We start from the raw sequence: 19,872 nt of genomic DNA, 5'->3' as shown, positions 1-19,872 counted from the left end.
CCCGCCCCCCATATGAATTCGTAACAGGTACATTGCACCCCTGCCAATTCACAAAAAAAGTGTTAAAAATAGTAAAAATTACAAGAGACACTTTGGGTCAAGTCCTTTGTTAAAAAATAAAAATGTCCTGTGATGTAGATCCATCTCACGCCACCCGGTGGACAAACAAAAAAGCAACAGCTCCACTTCCATGGGAGGCTCTTACCGAGTGCCGCTTCTTCTCGATGACAGCTGTTATATAGATGAGGGAGGGGCCACTCAGTGACTTAAATGGCTCTGACATCACGTGGCCATTTAAAAAAAAAATTGGCACAGGGTTCCCCTTAATATCCATACCAGACGTGAAGGGCCTGGTATGGATTTTGGGGGGACCTCCACGCATTTTTTTTTTTTTTTAACATATTGGTTTGGGCTTCCCCTTAATATTCATACCAGACCCCAAGGGCCTGGTAATGGAATGGGGGGAACCCATGCCGCTTTTCAATGAGTTTTATCTATACTGCCGAGACCCGACAATTCATTAGAGCCTCGATCAATTTAGAATGGCTATTTTCCTTTAGAAATTTAATTTTGCTGTGGTATTGTTCTAAACACAGGAAAACTGTGCCACTTTACAGGCATACTATAGACACCCCCCAGGCACGATATTTAAAGGAATATTTAATTTTTATGGTTTCACTTTAACCATTATTAAGAACACTCCTCCCGAATAAACCTCCGTTTTTAAAACTTTTTTTTTTGCATTGATACATGTCCCTGGGGCAGGACCCAGGTCCCCAAACACTTTTTATGGCAATAACTTGTATATAAGCCTTTAAAATGAGCGCTTTTGATTTTTCATGTTTGTGTCCCATTGCCTTTAACAGCGTTCGTCTGAATTTTTTGTCTGTTCGCAAGTTCTGGTGCGAACTGAACTGGGGGGGGGGGGGGGGGGGGGTGTTCGGCTCATCCTTAATTAGCAAGTGTACTGGAGCTGCACATATATACACACACACACACACACACACACACACACACACAAAACACTTAATATATAGTCTATGCTAAATGCAGATTATATATAATGTATATCAAATACTCTGCCACTAACTGAATAACCTGCCTGCTTAATCTAAATTAAAGCTATCTCTCTGTCCACACCAACAACACTACACAGGGCCACTGTGTAAGCAGCCATATACAGTGTGTACTTAGTCCCCCTGAGCCATGATTGGCCAAAGGCACCCTGCCTCCGGCCAAATATGGCTCTCCTACCAGAGGGTGCTGCGATTGGCCAAAGCATGCAGGTTAGGAGCATGCTTTGATCAGTCATCATACAGCAATGCACTGCGATCTCACAGTGCATTATGGGGCGTTCTGCGGTGCTTGAATTTGTTGTGAACACCTAATGTTCGAGTCGAACTTATGTTCGACCCGAACATCAAGCTTATCCCTACTCAATAACATTAATAAAGATATTTCAGGTCAACATCCATACCGACTATAAACCTTGTCTACTGGGTATCTTAGATGAGCTTCCAATTGAAGAAACTTCTAAACATGCTATTGCCAGGGCTTTCTTCCAGGCCCGTAAACTAATTCTTAGGTGCTGGAAATCAGCCAACCCTCCTATACTTAAAGAGTGGATCACTCAGATGGAGGATACCCTGTGCATGGAAAGGTACATTTTCCAACACAGGGGATGCCTGAGCAAATTCAACAAGTTATAGACCCATGGGTGGATAACCCAGAAACTTTCCCTAGACTTGGTTATGGATAGACTGCTGTTGTAAAGCTATTGTCAATTTTAACAACATGATGAACTGGGTGGCAGTATACTGCATGACTTAAGGTAGAGTGCTTCTGTTAGGCTCTGCGGGCAGGTGTTCACCTCTTGGTGCCGGTGTCTGGAACTGTGTCATGTCTGTGTTTGCCATATGTTATCTGGAACTTTAGTTTTATAAATTGTGCTTCTCAAACTCTTTTTTGACCCCCCTCCATCTGAGCCTCGGGCTTCCAATTTTGGGAGGACATCTATGGATATCCTCCCTGCCTCCTGTGTGCCCCCTGGGATGTGCATCCAGCGCAATCACAGCGGCCCTTTACCATGTGATCAGCTGATCGCTTGTAATTAAACGTGCCATTTATCGGCAGCCCTTTCTTCCTATGGTGTGTCTGTGTGAGGAAAGGAGAGCTGCTAACTGGCAAGAATGTCAGTAAATTGTTCACACTGATAATCTGTGCTCTGAACATCAGTGCAACCTATCGGTGCCACCTATCACTGCTCATCAATGCTGCCCATCAATGTTGCATTTCAGTGTTGCCTATCAGTGCTCATCAATGTCGCCCATCAGTGTCACCTATCAGTGCTGCCAATCAGTGCTCAGAGACCAACAGTGCCATATATCAGTGCCCATCAGTGCCACCTTTCAGTGCTCATCAACACCGCCTATCAGTACAGCCTATGAGTGTTGCCTATCAGTGCTCATCAATGCCCATCAGTACCGCCAATCATTGCTCATCAATGCTGTCTATCAGTGCAGATGACCAGTGCCAATCATTGCAGCTTACCAGTGTCCATCAATGCTGCCTACCAGTGCTCATCAATCCCACCAATAAGTGCCCATTAGTGCCGCCTATCAGCCCTGCCTATCAGTGCCACCTGTCAGTGCTCATTAATGACACCTGACTGCTAAACAGGGCTTTGAACTGAGAGTGTCTCGCTCATACAGCTCAGAGCTGACAGTGACAGTTCTCCCTCCTCCCTCATACACGATGGGAGAGGAGAGATGGGAGACTATCTGCTCCTTCGCCCCCCATCCCTCTCCTCCTGTGTGTGCTCTGCGGGAAGTTTAAAGCCAACAAGCTCACACTTTACACGCCCAGAGCACACACAGGAGGAGAGGGATGGGGGGAGAATGAGTAAACCTGCTCTCCTCTCCCATCCCATGCGAGGGAGAGGGAAGGAATAATTGTCAATGCCGGCTCTGAGTTGTATGAGAGAGACACTCTAAGCTCAGAGCCCTGCGACTAGCAACCCCATTGGGCCCCCCCAACAGTGGTGGAATGCAGGGCCCAGTCGCAAGCATGACTGTTGCGATCCTGATAGTTCTGCCAGTGATCCAGGGGTGTCCTAAAATACGTATTATGGGAAGTAATTGGAGTCTCGTAAAAACATCTCCATCTGTTTTTAGATTTACCAGATTATAAATAAAATGGTTACTTGATTTCAAACCTAAAAAATAAATATAACAAGGGATAAATACAAAAAAAGCTTAGAGAGTGTCACTCATGACATGTATTAATTTTCATATAGGTAAGCAAAAAACACTGATTAGCCAAAGTGAATACTTTATTACAAAAAAAACAATTATGTTCTTAAGTTCAACAATGGTAAAAACAATTAAAATAGTTTAAAAAGTCTTCAAGCCACAACCACTATAATCTTCCGCTTAGAAACTATTAACAATAGCTACAAAATCATGAACTTTAATGGATGTGACATAATTACATATAAGAATAAAAAAGTGTCCCTTGCACTACTATGAGTAACTAATGAATGTGACCAGTGACAGAAATCAAGTGATGAATAAATAATACAGCAAAACCTAAAAGTGTATCACAAAACACAAAAACATGTAAAATCTATAAAATTGATCTTGCGCAAAAATGAATATCACTATAAAAACACTATGGATAAATAACCAAACAGATATAAAAAATATCAGAAAAATTTCTCCACATGGAGTTAAATATTTAAATATGAATATAAATGTGCAAAAGTGCAATAAGTGTCCAAAATATTCCTGAATCACGTGAATTAAAAAGAAATATCACAAAAATGTATAGAGACCAAAATAGTCCTCCAAGAAAAAATGAATAATAATAATAATAATAGTGAATTTAATACATTTCTGCTGAGTTCACAGAATGATGGACACGATATATGTGATGATGGGTGGGTTAAAACACATAAATGTCCATAGGTATTCCAAAAATTGCCTCTTAATGGCATACGTCTCCCAGAACTCTCACCTTCGTTACAGAAATAAATCGCATCCACAAACAATTTAGGGTCTCCACTATCGTCTATTGAGACCCTAAATTGATGACAACTCAGAGACTACAACATAAATCAAACCAATCAAAGAAAAACATAAAATAGTAACAAATAATATGTACCATACAACTGCGTAAGAAATTTAGAATTTGTCACTAGTCGTCACTTGGGTAGGTCGCAATCCACGAGTCCCAGTGAGAATTAAATTTGGGTGGGTTTTGCGTTCGTATAGCAAAATATTTTTCAAACAAATATTGCAATTTAACTCTATAAGCAACTTCAGATAAATTAGGAGCTTCTAAAGATTTCCATTTTTTGCAGCTATAAGAACATGTATAGTTATTGTGTGTATTCCTAAGTTAAGTATAGCCATCCGTGGTGAGTTTAAAATAATTCAACCTGTGTCTTTAGTAATTAGGGAAAATACTGTTTTCCAAAAGCTTTTCACTCCCTTGCACTTCCATAGAATATGTAGAATGCCGCCTCTTTCTCCACACTACCGCCAGCAATTGGGAGATGAGCCTGGATAAATCTGTGCCAGCCTAACTGGGGTTATAGGTCCTGTGTATGTTGTATGTTCGGATTATTGTTATGAAAATAGGCAAGTTGAATATGAAAGAATGATGTGGGTCTGGGTTGTTTAGATAACAGCTCTTTGTAGGTCAGTATTCCCTCTTTTATCCATAGTTGGCTTTCACATTGGGGATGATGTATTCATAAATTTGTATTGGAAAATCAGTGCAAGTATCAATTTTATCTTGTGATACTATTGTATGTAGTTTTTTCCAAGCTAATATAGTAGCATCTACTGAGGGAAAGGCCTTACAGATTAGTTTCAAATGGGTCAGACTTGACAACAGCAATGTAGGCAAGTGTCTCTTCCCCACCACACTCTTCTCAATCTGGGCCCATAGTTTGAATGTGGGTCAAACCATGCTTTGATGTGGTCTAGGCGGGTCACATAGTAGTTTTTAAGATTGGAAAAGTTTACCCCCCCAAGCTTGTGTTTCCCTAGTAAGGGGAATGATATTCTGGACATTTTTTACCCCATATAAATTCCCTAAACAGTTTGTCCACTTCTGTAAAGAAGTGGTCTGGTATAATTATCGGTATAGTTCTAAAATGGTATGTAATCTTATGTAGAATAATCAGTTTCAATACAGCGATCCTCCCCACCCAAGACAATTCAAACTTGGATATGTGTTGTAGATCTTGTTTAATGGTTCCAATCAGCTGAGGAAAGTTTGCTTCATACATAGAAGCTCATGGTGAAGTCAGTGTGACCCCTAGATATGCTAGGTTGTTGGATACCCATTGAAATGGGAGAGTTTCTTTGAGATGGTCTTTCAGCCTATTTGTCGGCCCTATGGGCAGGCTAATAGATTTGTTTGAATTAAGCTTATAATAAGATGCCAGCCCAAAGTCATGCAAGATCGATTGTACTTGAGGAAGCGAATAACCCAATTTTATGGGAGTATCCTCCTATGTCAATTCCGGAGATTGAGTCACAAGTTCTAATGGTCTCCACCAGGGGCTCCATTATCAAAAATAAAATCAAGGGTAATAAAAGGACATCCCTGACAGGTACCATTGGTGATGCAAAATTGTCTGATAAAGCATTAGAGGTAAACATTTTAGCTGAGGGTTTTGTGTATAATGCCATAATTGCAGAGTACATGAGGCCGTTAATGCCAAATTTTTTCAATGTCGCACTCAGGAACCCCCAGTGTACTCTATCAAACACATGTTTGGCATCTAGTGTCAGAAATACAGTGGGGGCCCCGCGAGTCTCTGTTATATGTATTAGATTGTAGAGTCTGCATGTTCCATAGGGAGGCCGACATCCCTTCACAAAGCCTACCTGGTCTGCTTTAACTAGTTTTGGGGTTACTATAGCCAGGCAATTAGCAATGAGTTTAGCATATATTTTTAAATCAGTGTTAAGTAGCGAAATTGGTCTAAAGTTCTGAGAACAGTCCAGCTTCTTACCTGGTTTTGGCAAGGCTATAATAGTGGCTTCTAGCATTTCTTTGGGAAAAGAGGCAGTTGAGGCTGCATAGTTGAACAATTTTTGCAAATGCGGAGAAAGAATTGTTGCAAAGGTCTGGTAGTATTCCGCAGAGAACCCATCACTACCAGGGGATTTATATGTTAGGAGTGATTTAATTGTATCTAATATTTATTTTTCTAGTATCGGCGAGTTAAGAAATTCTAAGGCTTCCTCACTTAGTTTGGGAAAGTTTACTGAATTAAGGAAAGTGTTTATATTGAAGTCAGTTGGTTGTGGGGTGTTGGGGTCAGATTTTAAGTTATATGAGTCACTGTAGTATTTCTGAAATGCATTGGCAATTTTAGTTGGATAATAAACGGTTTGATCTGTATGGGGGTCTGTGATCCCCACATATAATTAGCTAAGAGTTTGCCTGCTTTGTTGCCATGTGCATAATAGGTGGCTTTAAAGCGTTTTAGAGATGTTGTATGTTGTGCTGATTGGGTGATGGGGGGGGGGGGGGGGGGGCTTTGTTTGTTTTGTGCCTTCAATGTGTTTAAGTTTGTTAATTGATTGGTAAGATGTTTAGCCTTCTGCCTCTTTTCCCTAGCTGCAGCATGGATCAACAAGCCTCTGCCTTGTGAGAACACCATAATGACATTACATTCACTTCTGCCTTATCATTAAGCTGAAAATATTCATTAAGTAGTTTAGAAATTTGCCCCTAATAGATAATGGGTTAGATAGTATATATTATTCCTCCAAAAGGTAGGTAGGGTTACACTAGTTTCGTTCTTGCATGTTAATGGTTACTGGGGCATGATCTGACCAAGTTATCACCTATATTTTCACCTCTAGAATATTTTGTTGAATAGTGAGGTCAGATAAAATCAGGTCAATCCTTGAGTATTAATTGTGAGGAGCTGAGAAATACCTATTGTCCCATTCTGAGGAATTGGTACATTTCCAAGTATCATAGAGATAAGTCTCCGTGAGAAATGGTTTTAGCTTATATCTATGTACGCTCTGATAGGAGGAGCAGTCCATGGTTCTGTCCACAACACAGTTAAAGTCCCCACAGATGAGTAAAGATCCTTGTTTATGCTTATTAATCCTATGGTGAAGAGCTTTTAAAAAAGATGCTTGACCAGTATTTGGCGCATACTGTTGACTATAGTGTATAACAGATTGTTCAGTTCACAGAACAAAATTATGTATCTGCCTTTTGAGTCTATTACTGCTGTTGAAAGCTGTTGATTTATTGATTGCAATCATCGTGCCACGTTTTTTAGTTGGGGCACAAGCTTGAAAGATATGAAGGAAAGATTTATCCGAACATTTTGGCTGTTTATCCCGGCAGAAATGTGTCTCCTGTATGCAAAGTATGTCCCCTTAAGTTTTTTTTGCTTCTTGCCACATGATCCTTCTTTTGAATGGGCTGTTCAATCCATGCGCATTAAGCGGGATCACTTTAATGGTCATTGTTATTTTGTCAGTGCTAGATGTGGATTAATGCAGCTAGTAATATAGTGCACGTTCTTGCTATTACTTGTAGACGGCAGCAAAGGATAGGGAATGAATTGCTGGAAGTTGAAAATTCTGTGCAAGTCTGATTGTTCTGAAGTCATAGGCATTTTCCAATGTAGAGGTTCATCAAAGCTTGTAGGTAAATGTAAAACTGAAGAAAATAACGAGAAAAAAACAAACTAGAAAACATAAAAAAAGTGAAACATAACTATGTGTGAAAACATTCGCTCAACACAGTGGGGGTCTTTACTCCCTGAGATCCAGAATCCTATGTAGGATAGGTTATGGAAAGGTGTGAGGTAATGCAAATTACAAATGCTGATCATCCTTGCGTTCACCCTGGTTTAATTTTTTGCCACTCAGATGAAATTTAATGAGTGGGAGAAGCATTGGGGCCTTCTTCTTCAGCCAGGATAAGCTGCCACTGCTTGGCCAATTTTAAGCCATTTGCCAGATTGGTAATGGCATAGATTTTGTTTTCTTTTGTTATGATGATTTTTGTAGGAAACTCCCATGTGTAGGCTATTTTGTGGTTTTGAAATAGTTTTGTCAGCATGGCAAGGTTCTTCCGAGCCAGCATGGTGTGTTGTGAAATGCCAGAATACACATAAATGTCCACTTACGGGTCAGGTAGGGGGGAGTTCTTTCTGGTGTATCTCATAAAATCCTCCTTCACATGAAAGGAATGAATGTGTGCAATGACATCTCTTAGTATTTTATCAGGCAAATGCTTGGGTTTAGGCAGGCAATGCACCCAATCTAAAAAACAAAAGATACTACGGCGCAGTCTGAATATAACTAGTAAACAAACTCATAGTGTTGAATGGGAATGAACAGAGTATAAATAGTATTAATGACCACAATAGGCTGTTACAGTCAGTAATGTCCATGAAATATAAGGTAAAATAGTTAAAAAGAAACTGTCCATAGGGGGCTGCCAGTTCCGAGTAGAAATGTAAAAAATGCTCTGAAAAAGACAAATGGAAAAGGAACAGAGCCTTCTAAGTGCAGTAAAACGGTAAATTTTAATAAAAATTTAAAAATCAATACACAAAAGTGGTTCATAGATGGGCATTGTAATAATTTCAGCATCCGCTAGTCGCCGTCAGAGAGGAGAGGCCATCAGCTGTAAATCTGGCAGAGGGATAGATGATGTGGATGGTCCCAGGCCCGGAAACACCGCTGGATACAATGTTTCCGGTGGTCGTGGAGCGCAAACACTAGGCACCAGCACTGGTGGGATCAGCATCACTTCCGGGTTAGCGGGAAGGAGCTCGCGTTCGGGACATGCGTGTTCCTTCTTCAGGCTTTAGGCACCCGATCTAAAAATTACCCCTTTCTCTGGTACTTCTGACAGCAATGCAGAGATGAATTGCTGAACATTTTTTCTGAGTTCTGCTGGCAATATAGATTCAGTCAACCCTCTCAACTTTTTTCCATTTTGTTTTTAATTGCTATAAATCTCATCCTCTGCTCCGTTATAGCCATCAACCAGCTCATTATGGGTCAGGGCGAATTCTCTCATTTTGTTCTCTGCATGAGATGCTTTATCCCCAATAGCAGCAACGTCAGATTTTAATTGATTTGTGCATGCCATCAGGTCCCTGTGCAGTGAGCCCCTTAGAGTGACAAGCAGGTCTCTCATCATGGTGTCAGTTAGTGGCTAGTCTAGGGTGGGTAAGTCATGCATTTGATCAATTAACTATTTTCTACTGTCCTGTGGGGTGTCATGTCCCCCCAGCTCACCTGGATATTTATGTTCCACTGACTAAGTGTTTGGGCTATCAATATCACCTCACGATGCCTTCCTGTGTTGCTTTTAGTTGCTGTATTGCTCTGAAGTCTCATGGAGCTCACTGCTCAAGCTACCATCTCCCCAGCTGCAGGCCACGCCCCCACCTTGTAGCCAGTTTTCAGTCAATCTACTCAGACTATAGTCCATGGCAACAGAAATGACTTTGTACAGTAAACGTTTATGGGGAACTGTATAAAATTCTTTTGCGAAATCCAGATACACCATGTCTACGGACCTTCCCTTATCTAGATGGCAGCTCATCTCATAGATGACATAGAAGGTTAGTAGATTAGTTTGACAAGAATGATTTTTCATCAATCCATGCCGATTACTGCTAATGACACCGTTTTCATTACTAAAACCTTGTATATAGTCCCTTATCATCCCCTCCCAGAGCTTGCATACTATTGATGTTAGGCTAACTGGTCTGTAATTTCCAGGGATGTGTTTTGGCCCTTTTTAAAATATTGGTGCTACACTGACTTTTCTCCAATAAGCTGGTACCATTCCAGTCAGTAGCCTGTCAGTAAAAATTAGGAACAATGGTCTGGCAAAATTTCTTGGGATTTTTTTTTTGCTCTCCTCCGCTATGTGTCTTTCGGATTTTATCTTAGCCACCCTAATTGCACCCTTACATTTCTTGTTGCATTCCTTGTAAAGTCTGAATGCTGATGATGATCCCTCAAGTCTTGTGTTTCTTGAAGGCCGCCTTCTGTGCCTATATATACATTTTTAAGCCATCCAGGAAATTTGGTCGCTCTTTTAAATTTATTTCCCAATGGGATGCACTGGCTCATGCACTTATTTAATATGCTCTTAAATCAAACCCATCTCTCCTCCGTGTTCTTTGTTCCTAAGATTTTATTCCAATTTGTATTTTCTAGCAAGGTTCATAGTTTAGGGAAGCAGGCTCTTTTTGAAATTCAGTGTCCTTGTATTCCTGTTACGTTTCCTATTTGTGTGATTTATACTGAAGCTAATTGACCTGTGATCGCCTTTTCCTAATTTGCCTCCTATTTCCACATCCGTGATCAGGTCCGTATTGTTTGTAATCAGAAGCTCTAGTAACACTTTGTATCTAGTTGGTGCATCTAACATCTGACCCATGAAATTGTCCCGTAAGACATTTAGGAACTGGCGAGCCTTCGACGAATGCACGGTTCCTTCTGCCCGGTCTATGTCTTAATTAAAATCCTCCATTATTATAACACTTCCCATCCTTGCTGCTAAGCCAAATTGTGATAGGAGGTCCATCTCCCCCCTCCTCCCTCAGGTTAGAGGGCCTATAGTATACCCCCAGTATTAGTTTCCCCTTAGTTTCATCCCTTTGGAGCTCTGAGATCCATAAAAATTTCACCTTTTCCCTAGCTCCCTAATGCCGCGTACACACGATCGAATTGTATGACGTACTTAGTCCGTCATACAATCCGGCGGACTTTCTACCGAACGGACTTGGCCACACACGGATACACAAACAGTCCGACGAAAAGCTTGCGCGATGATGTACAGCACGTACGACGGGACTAGAAATAGGAAGTCCAAGACACAGCAAAGCACCCTTTGGGCTCCTTCTGCTGACTTTGCGTTAGTGGAAGTTTGGTTAGAGACGATTCGTTTTATTTTTATTTTTTATTTATTCTCGAATTGGAATATTAATCATAAGATGAGGATGAATAAAGACATTTGTGATAACTCTGTGTGAATATAAGCAGCAAAGCAACTTCACTTTTCTCGCATTATGAAGAAGAAAAGAGTGTGCTATATTAAAAGATCACAAAATTAGCAGCATGACAAATATGCTAGCTTCAATACGAACACTAGTTTTACAAGACAGAACGCTTCCGCTCTGTAAATCCTTTCTGGGCATGCGCCATTCTTAGTCCGTCGGACTAGCATACTGACAAACGTATTGTCCGCTGAAACCAAAGTACGACGGGAAGATTGGTGTGCAAACCGGCCTTCTTAGTACTCCGGACTTCACGCTGAAAAAGTCCGCTGAAGCCCACACGCGAGCGGATTGTCCGGTGAAATGCGTTTCAAACGGACTAAGTACGTCATACAATTCGATCGTGTGTACGCGGCATTAGTGATGTCATATCTCACATTAACTTGCATACTCTTCTTGATATACAGCCATACCCCTCACCCTTTTTTACCCTCTCTATCCCTGCGATAAAGGGAATACCCTTGAATGGTTGCCAGCCAATCATGAGAACGGTTGAACCAAGTCTCTAAAATCCCCACAAATAATAAATCTTACTTGTCCAACAGTATCTCTAGTTCTCCCATTTTGTCCACCAGGCTCCTGGCATTGCTGAACATGCCACGTAGTTTAGTCCGGTCGCATACTGTCCTCTTATTGGGTGTTTTCAGAGAGTACAAATAGGACTTGTTACTCTACATCCCTTGGGTTTATGTGCTTTAGTCAACCTACCACTAATGCCCCCAATACTAACCTCTGGAATATGTTCAGCACTGATCTCTACCTCTGGACCCCCCCCACCCCCAAAATTGCTTAGTTTAAAGCCCGTCTAACTTTTTGGCCATCTTTACTCCCAGTAGATCTGCAACTTCCTTATTTAGGTGCAGTCTGTCCCTTTAAGAGAACTGGTGACTGACCAGGAACCCAAACCTCCTTACTATACCAGCTCCTCAACTGCTTGTTCACTTTCCTAATCTCCCTCTGCCTTTCTGGTGTGACTCAAGGTACCGTTATTATTTCTGAGAATACTACCTTGGAGGTCTTTTTCCTCAATTTAGCTCCTTAGTCCCTAAAATCGTTCTTTTGAACACTCCATCTGCCTCTGACTTTGTCATTGGTGCGAATGTGCACCATGACAGACGGGTCTTCCCCAGCCCCTCCCAGTAATCTGTCCACCAGATCCGTGATGTGCAGAATCTGTCTTTCCTCTGCCCCCCCCCCCCCCACACTCTAACTGTAGGAGTTCTTCCCCTGGCAGCTAGGGGAGTCCCTCAGCTCCAGCAGTGTTGGTCCCTGACTGGTTTCACCAATGTCACTCAATGGAGCGTAATTATTGGGATGTTTCAGCCCAGGATCAGCCTCCCTGGCACTTTACCCTCTAACCTTCCTGTCACCCATCTACTCTTTTCTAGTGCCTGAAACTCTTTGTCTCCACCCGCTCTGTGCTGGCCCCTGCCGGAATACGTTCCCAGCTCTCCTTTAGTATGGAGGGTCTTCTCAGTGCTCACAGTTGTTTCTCTAGATTCAGAACTTGGACTTGCAGGGAAATAATCTGCCTACATTTTGCGCAAAAGTATTCACCTTCGATCAGATGATCAAGTAACGCATACATGCCGCAAGTTGCCTAATTGAACTTAAGCTTGTTCAATTAAGCTTTGGCAAAAAAAAAAAAAACTGCAAGTGGATTGGTTTCTTTGCAGAGCTGCATTAGATTATGTACTTTCCAGTTCTAGTAAATGGATCCCACAGCGCCCTAGTAAACATAATCTGTATAAAGCACCTCCTATCCTGTTAACTATATGTAATATTAAGTAAAGGTCTGTAATAATTAATATTTTAGGATGGTATGTTAAAAATGATTGAGGCAGGATATCTTTATTGCCATACGGCAATATTAAACATGCCTCATTACTGTGCACATCAATGACCAGGCCTTCACGTGGATAATACAGGCTGTTGTATATATGCAAGTATAACGCAAATATAAAACTGTAGATCTGCTTGAGAAAGTTGTAGTTAATGGTGGCAAATTGTGTTGTGGCTTGTGCAGCACTACCACTGTTAAAGATCCCCGATAATGCTTTTTGAGGGACATAAGGATATAGAGTTTGTCTGGATGGGATGAAGCACCTACACCATGTATAGCTTTAAATATATGTATTAGCTATAGCTTATAAAGTCATCTTCAGTCAGTTGTCATAACTATTTTACTGAAAAAGTGTAAATATGTTTTATTTTGAGAACATAATATTTTTCTTCTTTTGTAATTATATTTTTAACCATATTTAGCTACCATTTTAACCCAATTTTCCTATTGCACCTGCTATAAATTTTCACATATAGTCCAATGTCACAAGAATGTATTTAGCACGTTTTAGATAATTCTTCATGATTTAATGCATTTCTTTGTACTCTTATTAACATCCTTATACGTATACAAAAGGGAGATAAATGAAGGCTGTTGAAGTCCAAAGCAAAAATGTACTTCACTTCCTTCTGTGCATAATAATTTTGTGTCCAAATTGCCTTTTTGTGACCCAATTTTAAAACTTTAAGGCCCCCAGAATTGTAAAACTTACCGTATATTTTTTTCAAATTTGCACGATTTATGTGTTCCAAGACACTTCTTAGTTTCCCACCCATAACTAAGGGAATGTGAACATTTTGCATTATACAGAATATTAGCCATTTTGAACTACATTAACCTATATCAAAGAACCATGCTTTATTCCTTTAAAACTGCTACGTACCAGTCTTTTCTGTAAATTTTTTCCCCTTCAGTAGGCCACAGAACTAAACTCCCAGAAAATACTCACTTAAATCCGTCGCTGGCCACTTTCATCCTCTCCCTGGCTACTTCTGGGTGCCCAATTTTTGGTCTCCCGATTGATCAGATGGGGAATGACATAATTCTACTCATGCGCATGGGAGTAATCCTTCCAGCATGACTGGATTGTGCTGGCAATGCACGGTGACCTGTGCATGCGCAGCTCAGTATGCATTCAATAGAAGATTGTGAGCAGGCAGGTAGTTGTTATTGAGAAAAAGCCATAGCATGTCTCTTCTTCAATAAAGAGCTGCATGCTCAAAGCTTATTAGTTAAGTTTAGTTCAGCTTTAACTGAGCAAAATAAAGCTAGAAGATAACTGGTTACTATGCAGAGCTAATCCAGATTCTGTTTATCCAGTCTTAGTAAATTGCCCCCATCAGCCTTCTCTTATGTTCAGTTGAGTTACTTGTGTATCAAAGGAATTCTTGCTGTAATCATCCCTAGCATGTATTATATAGAATAGGTGGTAGTTCTCATCCTGTAACATTGTTGATAAAAGGTGAGATAGAGGCATATTACGCAGTCTCAGCTGTGATAGACGAATGCCCTGTAGACACGGTCGGACTTTCCGATGGAAAATGTGCGATCTGATCCTGTTGCCTGAAAATCCGATCGTGTGTGGGCTCCATCTGACTTTTTCTGTCGGAATTTCCGACACACAAAGTTTGAGAGCAGGATCTAAAATTTTCCGACAACAAAATATGATTTTTTTAATTTCCGATCATGTGTAGACCATTCAAACAGCCAAAGTGCCATGCATGCTCAGAATAAATTACAAAACGAAAGCTGTTGGCTACTGCCCTCTTTATATTCCCGTCATAAGTGTTGTACGTCACCTTGCTCTGAACGATCAGATTTTCCGTCAACTTTGTCCCACCGTGTGTATGCAAGACAAGTTTGGGCCAAAATCAGTCAGAAAAAAAACAACGGATTTTTAGTCAGAATGTCCGACCGTGTGTATGGGGGCAATACAAGTTTTTCCCAATAAACAATTAATGAAAAAAAAAATGTATCACGAGTACAGAATCTATAACAATCAATCATGATTTTCTCTTGTATCAATATATGTGCAAAACGATTCAATTATACCATACCCCAAAACAAATGCAAGCTAAATTTTTGAAACACATGATACAATAAAAAAGGTCCAAGCAACATTAAATTGTGCAAATGATGATAGTTCTGGCTGATGTTCTTGCCAGCAGTGCCTTGCACCGCAGGTTTCTTACTGTTGTGAAAAATCTGTAAGGTAAACTTAAACAGGACCCCCTCCTCACCCCAGTCCCACTAACACGCAGCACATCGATTCCCCATTCTAAATCCCGGTCTAGCCTCCTCACAGCTCTGGGCTTAGAAATCCATGGAGCCCAATCTCCTAAATGTATCTTATCAGGAGGTATGTTTAAGAGCATTCTAATTGCAATTTCAATCAGAACCCGCATAGCCCATCCTCTCAGCAGGGAAGAAGAAGAAGAGAGAAAGCTATACTAGGGCTCAGAATGGGAGATCGCGGGACTGTGGTGGTGGTGGGGGGGTGGTCAGGGATTGTGAGGAGGGGGGTCTTGTGCAAGTTCACCTTACAGATTTTTCTTTAACCACTTGGGTACCGCGCTATTGCCGAATGACGGCATTAGCGCGGACCTAGATTTCCAGGGACGTCTATTGACGTCGTCCTGGTTACGAGCGGCCTGCGCGCCCCCTGAGGGGCGCGCGCGGCGCGCTCTGTGATCGGCGAGTCCGTGAGACTCGCCTGATCACCGATCCGTGTAAGGGGTCGATCCCGACCCCTTATCACGTGATCAGCTGTCAGCCAATGACAGCTGATCATGTGATAGAACGGAGCCGGTAATCGGCTATTATTCCTCCTCGCGCTGACAGCGCGAGGAGAAAAAAAAAAAGCCGATCACCGGCGGCCGTGATCGGGACATCAGTCCCGATCACGGCCAGCAATGAAAGGCACCACATGCCACCTGCCAGTGCCCACCTGCCTCCCGCAGTGCCATACTGAAATATAACAAAGTAAAAGTAAGTGCCCCCCGTCTGTGCCCATAATGCCCACAGTGCCACCCCACAGTGCCACCCCACAGTGCCACCCCACAGTGCAACCCAATCTGCCTCAAAGGTGCTGCACCCCAGTGCCGCCCATCAGTGCCCAGCAGTGCCGCCCATCAGTGCCCAGCAGTGCCGCCCATCAGTGCCCAGCAGTGCCACCTATCAGTGCCACCTATCAGTGCCCATCAGTCCCATCTATCTGTGGTACCTATCAGTGCCCATCCGTGCCACCCATCCGTGCCACTTATCCGTGCCACCCATCCGTGCCATCTTATCTGTGCCCATCTTTGCCCATCAGTGCCGCCTTATCTGTGCCCATCGGTGCCGCCTTATCTGTGCCTATTAGTGCCGCCTTAACTATGCCTATCAGTGCCCACAAGTGCAGCCTATCAGTGCCCACCAATGCAGCCTATCAGTGCCCACCAATGCAGCCCATCAGTGCCCACCAATGCAGCCTATCAGTGCCGCCTTATCAGCGCACTTCAATGAAGGAGAAAAATGACCCGTTTGCAAAATTTTATAACAAACTATTAAAACATGATTTTTTTTTTTTGCATCTGTTTTTGTTTGTTTAGCAAAAAATAAAACTCCGAGCTGTAACTAAATACCACCAAAAGAAAGCTCTATTTGTGGGAAAAAAATGATAGAAATTTCATTTGGGTACAGTGTTGTATGCCCGCGCAATTGTCATTCAAAGTGCATCAGCGCTGAAAGCTGAAAATTGGTCTGGGACTGAGGGGGGTTTAAGTGCCCAGTAAGCAAGTGGTTAAAGGTCAGGGTACATTGAAAATAATGATTTTCTTAGTGCTGTCGTGGAGATGGTCTCATCCTGTATTATGAGTAATGAAAAACTGACCAGCATTCGCATAGATAAACAAGCTAGAGTTGAGAGAAAGTGAAACACCTGGATTGCATATCTACAAGCTCCCTAGACACTGGGTCACCTTGAGAGGAGAGGCCCATACTAAGGGGACCTACTGTATTCTGATCTTCTACTTTTCTTTCCCCTTTTTTTTTTTAATTTCTTGCTCTTTTGTTTTTGGCTTGGTTATACCATTATGACAAATGTTTTGGTAGGATACTGAGGGGGATGGTACAGCATCACAAATTGTACTATATTCTTGGGATCGGGACCCCTTGGGTTGAGGTATCAGGACCCATTTTAGATGCTAAAGTTATATTTCAATATATGCAATATATGCATGACGGACAATTTGCTGTAATGTCAATTGCTAACTATTCTTATTTATTGAAATTTTTGGATGCCTAATGGTTCATACAGCCTTAGGTAAATGGTCATGCTAACAAGTAGACCTGGAATAATAATCTAATGAAGTGCTGCACTCTCTAATTACTGTCATGCGACCACCGCATGCACTAGTGTTAATATGGGCTTTCACCTATAAACACTCTGTAAATGTATTCCACTCCTATAGGATTACATCTCGTGACAACATGTGAAAAAAACTATACATAAATCCATATAAAGTGCATCCACATTAATTGTATAATCATCAACAACCTGTAAAATAAATTGCGATCCTATGCGATTTTATCTTGTGACATCATCTAAAATGATGTAAGTGCATCCACATTAATTCTGTAAACAGTATTAAAGTGCTAGAATACACAAATAGTATAGTGCATTAAAGTGCTCTTGTGCAAAGTAATATTTCATGCATTAATGTGCCCTTAATGAGATAAAGCAATAATGAGATAAAGTTCAAAAGTTTAAAATTCATTCAAATGCAATCAAATACATTCAAAATGCAGTCCATTCATCTGCTTCTTATTGAAGATAATATAACAACAGCTGCTAGTGTCCACTGCTGTGTTCCCCCTTTGGTATATGCTCTCACCTGAGAGCGTGTGACCTTGCACCTAAGCTTGGTCAAAACACGCTTTTTAAACCACCTCTGGGTTCAGTGTCTGCATTCAGATCCTTGACTGGTTGCTTGTGCGTTTAGCCATATACAATTTAACAGAGGACACACTATAGTGTGATAACATTTCACAATTTTATTAAAAGATAACATATCCCTTTATTAGGGTACTCACATTTCATATGTGCCAACAGTGTGCCACTCTATAAAAGCCAGAAATCATAACAAGCTGCGCTCACGTGTCCTGTCCTATGCCGAGAATGCTCCGCCATCTCATACACTGCCCTGTCCCCTCTATAATGCGTGTCGATACTGGGAAATTACATATCTTCCTCAGGGGGAAGCGCAGCTTGTTATGATTTCTGGCTTTTATAGAGTGGTAGATAATAGATAGTGACACATTGAGGTTTCTTAAGTCTAAAGCATTGCCAAACGTTTATTCAACGCAAACTATAGATTTCAGGGCTTTCCTGCCGACATTTATTTGTCGAAACAATAAAGTTTTATTTGTATTCAAAATTAACAGATGTACAATCATACTAACATTTGTACATGAGGTTTGGAATGTAAGGTGAGTACTTAGTATAACTAAATTCAATGATAATGTTTTTTTATTAAAAATACTCTATTTAATCACATCACGGTTTGAAATTGTATTTGAGTTCAGCGAAGTTGCCATGTAAAATTAAAACCTCCAACCTAAAGCTGGCCATACACCTATAGATTATCTGCAGATTTTCTATGGTTAGATGGAAAAAGTGGGAGATTCCTCCATCCACACAGTTCAGCGAACATAGAGAAATCTGTTGCACTTTTTCCATCTAACCATACAAAATTTGCAGATAATCTATAGGTGTATGGCCAGCTTTACCCAATCCTTGTTTGCCTTGTGACATGTCCAATCTATGATCCTAGTTAAATGTGTGGCTAGGTAGTAGTTTTTGAAGTTGGGGAAACTCATTCCTCTTGCTTGCTTGTTTGCCAACCTTTAATTTGAAAGAACATCAAAATTCATATAGGGTACAGCTACCCACACAGGGTGTTCTCACCATCAATATGAAACAAACAAATCATTCAGCCTCCTGGCTCTTGTGGCAGCTTTATGCTCCAAGTACCTTTCCAGGGTCCTCCTGACCATGAAACATGTCCCATCGTTTATGCACAGACACTGCACCACAGCTCTGTGTCTTCCTTACAGAGTGCTAGCTGCTCTGTCCCTTATGGACTATCTCTACAGCATCCTAGCTACACTGTCCCTCATGGGCGCTCTCAGGCTTGGGCTTTGGCCTGTTCTGGATACCATGGAGCACACCAGCACCTCGCATGGCTCCCTTCAAACACTGAGCGGTAACTCTGCCTCCCATATTAAGCCAGCACACACCTGTGCCATTAGCATGTTTGCTTCTTACAAAATCTGGCATAAACCACCATTTTAAACAGTGGCATGGGCTCACCCTGCCAGAATATATATACATAAGTATACATACATATAATACATAAGTGTTCCACTTGGTATTGAGTTATTCACTTTAAGGTCATCACAGGGGGGCACTCTTTACATCTAGAGGAAAAAAGATTTAATCTCCAAATACAGAAGGTTTTTTTTTTTTTCACAGCAAGCTTAGTAGATTTCTTTAAAAAAGGCCTGGATTCTTTTCTAAATGTACATAATATAACTGGGTACTAACATTTATAGGTAAAGTTGATCCAGGTAAAATTTGATTGCCTCTCGGGGGATCAAGAAGGAATTTTTTCCCCTGCTGTAGCAAATTGGAGCATGCTTTGCTGGGGTTTTTTCGCCTTCTTCTGGATCAACTTTGGGTGAAGGCTTGTTTATATGGGATTGTATTTTTATTTTTTTAACTAGATGAACTTGTGTCTTTTTTCAAACGACTAACTATGTAAATATGATTGGTTGCTATACTTCATACTATTTCTATTCTTTTTTTTTGTACTGTTTATTGTAGAAGACTGACATTTGCCAAACCTTCCAGAAGCTTCTAAATCATTTACAGATAGGTGCTAGTCTGTGTACTGGAGCATTTTTAAAATTT

The 19,872-nt window shown here is 41.2% G+C and overlaps 1 protein-coding gene across 1 annotated transcript in view; it reads left to right on the top strand.

Annotated features, from left to right (window-relative positions):
* FMN2 (formin 2) overlaps positions 1–19,872 on the top strand; it is a 160,233-nt gene that overhangs the window by 139,606 nt on the left and 755 nt on the right. The window lies entirely within an intron of this gene.

This window comes from Lithobates pipiens, unplaced genomic scaffold (genome assembly GCF_037356315.1).
Source record: "Lithobates pipiens isolate NorthernLeopardFrog02 unplaced genomic scaffold, aLitPip1_a1.2 Scaffold_18, whole genome shotgun sequence".
In the NCBI taxonomy this organism is placed as follows: domain Eukaryota; kingdom Metazoa; phylum Chordata; class Amphibia; order Anura; family Ranidae; genus Lithobates; species Lithobates pipiens.
This window is presented reverse-complemented; position numbering and strand designations above follow the sequence as displayed.